Source organism: Pinus tabuliformis, chromosome 6 (genome assembly GCF_031772625.1).
Source record: "Pinus tabuliformis cultivar Carrire ecotype Pingquan chromosome 6, CPIR1, whole genome shotgun sequence".
Classification (NCBI taxonomy): Eukaryota; Viridiplantae; Streptophyta; class Pinopsida; order Pinales; family Pinaceae; genus Pinus; species Pinus tabuliformis.
Window position 1 is genome coordinate 1,123,048,536 of NC_142292.1, and position 9,343 is coordinate 1,123,057,878.

Sequence of the window (9,343 nt, forward strand, 5' to 3'; positions counted from 1 at the left end):
CTCTATCTATAATTCATAAAGGAAAAACAAAAGTAGTTTTTCTCTGTTTGTTTTTAAGGCAGCTGTCACACCTTAGTGGGATAGAGCAGTTCTATATAGACACTTTTCCCTGTAACAAAATGGCGACCATATTCTTTTGAGGAACGAGTGATAAAATGGGTAGCAGTTGATTCCAGGTAAGGTTTGGAATTTTCCAATCACGGCAGTGTCACAAGGATGGCTAGTGAAATCACTCTTCGCAGATGTTCCTCAAAATGGGTAAACAATCAAATGGAGGTGAATGATTGACCAATGAAAAAGTGGAGGTGACGGCGCAAACACGACCAAGGCTTTAATGGCTGAAGTACTACATTCACGATCGTTATTTACCGGGGAATAGTTAATTTTTTAACGAGCTTAAACGCGGGTGGAAACATTTGCTCATGTCTTATGTTTATTTTTTAATGAGCTTGAACTATGTGCTAAAACTGCTCAATTAATCCAGTCGTGTGATAAGAATGTCTCATATAAAACGACAATTTTTAGATTTTTGCCCCACATCCTTTCTTTATGCAAGTTAGGAAACGACCAATCCTACGAGTTTCCTTTAAGCTCTTTTCAACTGACTTGTAAAATATGAAAAGATTGCCAAGCCATTGGCCTCTCCAGCTCGTTAAAGGGACAAGAATTGCTATCCCTCCTCTAGATTTTAATCTTTTTGGACCTGAGGTATTATTACACAAAAAGATCGAGCACTTGTTTTGTTCGGCTCGTTAAAAGTATCAAAAATTCATCCCTTCTGTATTGTTTTATACTTTTTCAGACTTAAGGGATTAGATGACGAAAAAGGAATTTTGGAGTTACCTTTACGTTCCTTTCCAGACTCTCTAAAATTGAAAAGGACCGAGTTATCTTTTTCGTTAAACTCGTTAAAAAGATTAATAGCGACAAACTTGTCTATAGACGAGAACGAGTTTCACTATCGCTAGGCTCGTTAAAGCATAGCGATGGGTTTGCCCGAAGGGAAAATTATAGAACAAGCATATGTTACCCTCCTCAATCTTGACAAAAATAAAGAGGTATTGGTCAGCAATGACTGGGGAAAATTGGGAAGAAAACTCAAAGAAACTTTATTGGTAGCAAGTCACTCTTGAACATGACACTTCCACTCCGTGTCCGAGTCGGGTTGGGTTGTTTCATTCACCGGTCACATCACCATGGTCACGCCATACCATCCAAATTTGGGGTTAATGCTACCAATCCATCACATTAGTGTCGCCGATATGTTCAAGAGAAGTCATTCAGAGAATTCACCTGTGTCTCACCCACTACCATACATTATACTCCATTCTTTCATGACCACCACCCTAAACCTTATATCACCATATCATTTTCACCTCCATTAAAATCATTTGCTCCGTTTCGTGTCATTGATGTGGGATTCATTAAGGCCCTCCTGTGACGGATCACTTCTTGTCGACATCAGCTCATTCTCCAAGAATTTGATCTAGGAACACCCCATTCAGTACTTTGAAGCTTGCATGCCTCAATGGCAAGTTTCTCACTTTCGGCGACAAGTTTACATCAATGGCCTTCGACCGAAAGATTTTGCATGGTGTTCGACTCCAAGTCCTTTATTCACACCACGTGAATTGTACTGCAGTACCTTGAGGGTCATTATCATTATCGGTGATTCCTCTCGCGCTTGTTAACAGTTTACATCGTTGACTGGTAATCAAGTGATGTCCTTCCATGTTCGACTTCAGAACATTCCTCACATGGATCGACTTGTACTTCGAGTGAAGATCGGACGAGATTGAAGACCCCGGATCTAGTTTCATCCATCCGGGCTGCGATATATATTCAAGGAAAATAAAGACATTAAATGTACATCATTGCTGCACAGATAATCATCCACTCAAAAGGATGATGGCTCTATCAGAATCATCAGTCTATGCTCAGACGATTGTCTGTCCTATGTACATGAAAATGAATTTATAAAGCTGAGCATGGGAATGCCCGCCTCAGCTAGATCATGAAAATAGTATGAAGATAATGTGTTGTATTGTATCTTATTACAGGTCTCCTCCCAGCATTGAAAGAACTTTGGATCCTCATAATAAAGCATTTCACCTGACACCAAAAGGTTAACGGCCTCATACTTTAGGGGGCAACTGTTATAGACATTTTTGTGCCTTGCAACCACAAGCATGAAATGTCCATAAACGAAGGGCTCCTAAGTCCCTAAAAGTGTTGTTATAACCCCTAAAGGAACAAGGTCAACAGATTACAGCTTCTCCCAAAAGTTCTCCATGAGAAACTGCTCAGAATTGGTCAAAACATGATCATTACAGCTGCTCCACTGGCTAAGTGCGTTGCATCTCACCTAAATACATTGTGAGGGTGCGTTGCATTTCAAAAGTCCCTTCTGTAGGGTGCGATGGGCGAGAAATGCCAAATGGCAGTGTCATTCCGCGAGGTGGAAAGACAATGGAAGCTTCCAGAATCTTCTCCTGTGACACTTGCCTCACTGAATTCGACCAAGGATGAGTAAGAGGCCTTCAGTCTCCAAGTGGAAGCAAGAAATATCAGAGAGAAGACACTAATCAAATCACAAGCTGACTCATTCCCCTTATAGATATCTATATATGGATCCCTCATCCCAGAGATCCAGAGGCTGGAATTTTGCATATTGTAAGGAATTGTTGTTGGTTTCTAGAGACAAACATCAGATTGTTGGGTGATCTAAGCTTTGTTTGAGGTGAAGAGGGGCTTCTTTGCTGGGAGTTTGATGCTGGGTCAGAACAACTGGTTGTAACTCCTCCTGGATCTTTTCTTGTTTATCAATAAAAACTATTTGAGTTTTCCTCCATGCTTTTATATCATTGATGCTTGTTACATTTGTATGGTCAATTTACATCTGATCCTAAATTGTTTATGAATATAGATCCATGTCTTTGTATAGTTCTATGCTTCTGTGATCTTACAGGTACTTTGTGAAGCTAGGCGTGCAAGGGAGCAGGTAGTTGAGGACTATCAAAGAAGAGAGGAACCGAATCGAAGGATTAGCGCAAGACAGAGGTTGGTCTTTCTGTTCCTCTCTATCTATAATTCATAAAGGAAAAACAAAAGTATTTTTTCTCTATTTGTTTCTAAGGCAACTGTCACACCTTAGTGGGATAGAGCAGTTCTATATAGACACTTTTCCCTGTAACACCAAGGCTTTTTTATTTTAGCATGCACTCAAGCTAGGATGGCAGGATCCTTTACTAGATACCCAGAGTTCTTGGGACGAGGGAATGAGGATGTGGAGCAACATTGGTACCTCTACGAAGCGATATGGAGAGGTCACTAAACGCTAGACAACGTGAAGGTGATCGAATTACATACCACCCTTAGGGAGATATCCTTGATATGGTTTATCAAATGGGAAGAGCTAAACCTAAATCCAATGGTGGATGACATCAAGAAGAGCTTTATACAAGAATTTAAGCTTCCACAGACAGATCAACAAGGGCTGTCAAAACTCTGGGAGATAAAATATCAGAATGGAGAGACCGCCTGGGAATTGATGTAGAGGTTCAAGGATACAGTCGGAAAGCTAAGTTACCCCATAGATCCCAATCACCAAAGGGATTGGTTTATCAAGGCACTCCTACCCCTTACCCGGATGCCCTTAACACAACAAAAGATTGAGACCCTGCAGGATGCTTTGGAATAGGAAACTTGCATTGAGGCAATGGAAGGGTACCCACATGAATATCAGGGGGGGCAGGGATAGGATCATAGGATCCATCGATCATGGGACTCCAACACTAGATAGCCAACTTAACAGAGAATTGAAAATACTGATATCCAGTCTTCCCAACGAGACCCAATGTATGGTACACCCACTGCTTGGTCAAAGGTCACGTCACAACTGAATTCCTAAGAATAAGAGGAATGAATCCTACATCAGGGCCCGCTAGACCATCGGGGGCTTCGCTTATAGCTAGGGTTGTGGCAATAAGATCACAAGGGGAATTTTCAGAGTCGAAACCAACTTGAGTACTAAGGTCTCTAGGAGCTATAGACACTCACCTCGGTTGTGCCCGATATTACAAGAATATTAAACTGTACCGAACCATACCTACTATGGGTTTTGTGAGTATAAGACTCACCACACCGAACAATTTCAAGCATTGGATGCTCTGGAATAGAGACTAGATCAGTCAAAATTCAATGAGACCACTCGCAGAGGGCGAGGAATGGGAGGAGGAACTAGAGGAGGAAGAAAAGGGGATTGGGGACTTGTGTGGTGCTACAACTATGACCAGGAGGGACATGTCACCATAGATTGTCCTCTTCCAAGAAGACCTTGGTGCTCTCAATGCCGGGTCAATGCACATGCAACATAGGACTGCCCTGAGTTGATCGCAAGATGGGAAGAGAGAACCAGGTAAAGGGGAGATAACTTGATCAATACAAAACCGAAAGCTACTGAAATAATGCCTCTATCTAACATAAATATATTAACCAGAGGAAGAAAGAAGATGGGGGTTAATCAAGGCACACTAGAGCAACCCCTAGTTGTTCAAGTAGCTTCCCAAAAATATTCATGCAACTCTGGACATCAGAAATGATACTATCAAGAGGCAGCAAAATTGTTTGAAAATTTGGTGGACCCTCAGAAGGACAAGGCACCAAATTTAGCAAAGCCTGTCGTATCCCATCTGATTAAATAATGGTTCAAATTGTTCTTGCAGATTGTCGACAATGATCAAATGTTAGGAGAGCTACGCAGGAGTCTGAAAGTAGTTCTATTGGAAGAAGAAATGGGGGAAGAAGGAATCTCAACAAATCTGTTAGAGAAGCACACGAGGAGAATCCAAAGAAACAAGAAAATAACAGGCAGGGAGTTCTGAATTGACACACAGGTGGTAGGGTTCCAGATCAAAGACACAATGTGGGAATTGGGTTCTGACATTAAAATTTTTCCCAAGAAAACATGGGAGGCACTAGGAAAACCATAGTTGAAGTATTCACCAATCCAGTTATGGATGGCCAACCAATACTACATTCTTCCCATTGGGAGGTTGGAAGAGGTGGAAGTAGATGTCGCAGGGGTGAAAACACACACAAAATTTGAGGTAATAGACATAATGGGGGAAAAATATCCTTACCCAACACTGCTTGGCATCGACTGGGCCTATGAGAATTATGTTGTCATTGATATCAAGAAGGAGTTGATGATATTTGAAGTATATAGGATGTAGGTAATATAGCTACTGGATTTGTACCAAGGACCAAGATTCACATAACCGGTATATGACGGGGATAAACTTGGGACACTAGACCAGCTATACCAATTAACAGCCAGAAGGAGGAAAGATTGCATTAATCCCACGACGGAGGGTCAGTTAGCTAGAGAAGTATATAGAGCTCAAATTTAGACTCCGAGGCTATGTGTGATACCTAGAAAAAAGGAGGATATGAAGCCAATACAAGATGTTGTGCTACAATATGTTGCATCAAATGGATTGGGATGAAGGTAAGTGATTATCCTACTTTCCATGGCATAGATTCTGTAGACGCATTTTAAAGTAAAGTTGATAGAACCATAAGGGAAATCCACAAGGTACCATTGTTGGATATTGCACTGCAAGCAAAACCAACACGGTGGTGGGGATCTCACTGCAACACCCTTTGTGGTTGGGACAAAGTCAAGTGGGCCATGAGAGAAAGGTTCAAGCAGGAATAGAACATGCGGTGAGAAAATGTAAAATACAGGGGGGACTTCGATCTCTGACAACACATATAATGCTGCACAGATAGATGGAATAAGGAATGGATCCTGAAGGAGCTATGGGTACATATGTTTGTACACACCCTAGGTACAGTCCCACAGGCTTGGTATATACAAGAATAATTTCTTGGGCAAATTGGGAACTAGGATACACTGGCCGAATAGTTCAATAGAAACTTTTCATTCAAAGATGCTAACAAATGACTAACCTAGGCTCTGTATGCCATCAAACAGATACTCTTCACCTAAGGAAAGTTATGGGATTGATGCATTGATGAAAATTTCCTGCAATAATTTTACGAGTCAGGGTACCCAGAGTGCATGGCTTGCGAGATGGTGAGCGAAGATCGAGAGGAGGATGATTTAGAGGGATTGAGGTACCTGATGTTTCAAGAGACTAAATGGGAAAGGGATATTTAGGAGGGACTGGTAAAAGATGCTCCCCACTTACTCCCAGTGAAACTCAGTAGGCATAACATCGGCATAAAAGATAAGCCAAAGTAGGGGATTTCTGGGATGAGCACATGACTAAAGAAATTTTTGATTTGTTGTGCGAGTATGATGATTTATTCCCAACTTCAGTCATGGAGTTAAAAGGAATCAAAGGTATTGGTGAAATGAAAATTTTGTTAAAGTCGAATGTCAAGCTTGTAAAGCACAGACTGCATAGGGTGAACCTAAGAGTAAACGAAAAGGTCAAGAAGGAGATAGATTAAATGCTGGAGGCATGACTCATTTTTATAGTAGATGAAGCTGAATGGATTAGCCCAATAGTGATCCAAAACAAGAAGGACGTCATGAAGATAAGGGTCTGTGTAGACTATTGTAGCCTCAATAACACTTGTGTCCATGACCCATTCCCCACACCTTTTAGTGATGAGGTCTTGGATAATGTTGCGGGAATGAGGACTACTCCTTCATAGAAGGGTTCTTAGGGTACCATCAGGTCCACATAACAGAAGAAGACAAGAAGAAAACAACATTCACCACAAAATGGGGTTCATATGTGTTATCACTCCTCCGGATCTCCAAGGCTGAGGAAGAGTCCAACTGAGGTAACCACAGACCAATATTTTTACTTGGTAGGTAGCCTTACCAAGTCGAAGAGGGATCTCTCTAAAGGATCACATCCAAGAGGGTTGGATATATTATGGTTTTAGGGTAGATGTGAAGTGTAGAGGGTGTTTTATTTGATTTGGTGGGGTTTGTTGGAAGAGGATTAGGTAAAAAAAGACTAGGTCAGGGAAAATGAGGGTATGATTGCAGACATCTGATGGAGAAAGGTTGATCCAAGTGGATATTGGTGGCCACCTGCCATGCCCACTTGGACCACCACCATTATTTCTTTCAGCTTTTTAGTTTCCTTAATTGTAGCACACTTTACTATATTTAGCAGTTTTGCAGGTCCTGAACTTCCGGAGCCGTTTTGAGGCCCTAAACGATGTTTTTTGGAAAAATTGGTAGAAACATGGGTATATGGACTAATGTTTCTCTTCCCAAAGTTGTAGTTCTTGGATAGATCTTTATAACAAGATATTGTGTGTGTCAAACATAGATCGTATGCCAAAGTTACAACCCTGGGAAGTTGATGTACCAATTTACCCAAACGGGGCCCATAGTTTGGAATTTCATCTTCTAGGGTTAGGGTTTTGGATGTTTAGGGTTTTCCATTGTTTCTCAACAATAAATAGGCCTTCAAGCCTCATTGTAACATAGTCCAGAGGCATGTAGCCGCCACATCTCTTCTCAGAGATAAGCTACCATCGCCCTAGCTGGTTTATTTCCTTTGTTGTTTGTAAGCATATTTCAGTATTTTACATTAATGAAATGAAGTATTATTTCCATTGCATCTATGTGTTTATGGTTATCCCTGTAATTTGTTGTGTTCCTGTTTAAATTCGGATCAGTGGTATTAGAGTGGTTTGCTTTTTCTCTGTTTTTCTTTGCATGTCCCCAACGAGGTCGAGCTATAAGGAGTTAGGGCTTGAACTGGTCAAACCTATGCAAGACTAGCCTCGCAAATATTGACGGCCTCCCATGGCAGATGAAAAGAAAGACAAGAGGGTAGGAGATCCTATCAAAATCTTGCTCGAAGAAGCCCTCGAGCGACAAAGGAACGCAATGATAGACATCTTTGTCTAGATCCTTCAGTGGCTACCCAGGGAAGACGCATCGTCTTCCAACAGCTACTCTGGAAATGCCACACCATTTAAGGTACAAGTTAATTTTGAAATCTCCATATTCGAGGGTCAGATAGATGCAAATGCCATCAATAAATGGTTAAATCTGCTAGAGGGTTATTTTTGTGCTCATGGTTTTTCTGGTTGGGAAAAGATTATTTCGCTCTTCTCAAAGTAGCCCCCCACGTCAAGGACTGGTGGAAAACCTACTGCGAGCAGAAGGATGAAATTACAGGCTCACTATTTTTAGCTACACTCACTTGGGATTCATTCTACGATGCCATCAAGGAGCAGTACTACCTTGTTGGAAGCTATGAAGATCAATACATAAAGTGGACCACGCTGCGGTAGGGAAGGGACCAAGACATGCTAGAGTTTACCAATATTTTCAATACCCTTTGCACAAAGTTGCGTATCAAGGATTCAAAGTAGCATTGGGTACTCAAATACCATGGCTACTTGCACAAGTACATCCAGGAAGAAATAGAATTCTTGAACATCCCCTCGCTTGGCATGGCATACCGATATGCCATCAAGGTTGAGCAAAAATTTAAACAGAAGAAGCGAGACTTTGGATCTGCAAATCTGAAGCAAGGGAAGGTGCCCTCAAATAGTAGAACAAAGGACAAATACAACACAGGGCAGCCCAAGGCAACCCACCAAAGCTACAAGCAAAGAACAGCTCCGTGAAGCTGAAAAAGGACACGAGAAAGTGGTGTGAGTTCCATAAGAGCTCCACTCACAACACAAGTGAGTGTCGGGCAAAGAAGTCACTGGTGGCCTAGCTAAAGGTTTCAGAATCAAATGCATGTTCCGACTCTGAGTTAGAACCCGACAAGGGAAATGACCAAGGGAAGTAGATTATTGATGCAGAGCCCAATGCCACCGTTGCCACCACGAAGATCCAGAAGGAGGAACCCGAAGATCCAGAGGAGGATGAACACCTCTTCCACTCCCAGATGTGGGTAAAGGGATCCTCGCTACAATTCATTGTCGATACTGGGAGCCAAAAGAACCTCATTTCAGCAAAGGTCGTGAAGCGCTTGGGCTTATCGACCACATCACATCCACAACCATTCACCATAGGGTGGCTTCACCAAGGACGGGATCTTCACGTGAGCCAGTCCATACAACATCAAGCCCTTCACAGATGAGGTATTGTGTGCCATTACTCCCTTGAAGTTTGTGATGTATTATTAGGACAACCATCCTTGTGGAAGCGACATGCTATGTATGAATGAAGGCCCCGTGATGTTATTGTTAATTTGGGAAATAAGTTGTACATGATACCGGAGGTAGCACCACCTACTGCCATCTCTTTGGCTACTGCAAAACAATGCAGTAAGCTCATTTCCAAAACTGGGAAATTTGTTTTCCTGATTATATGCCCTCAAGGAAA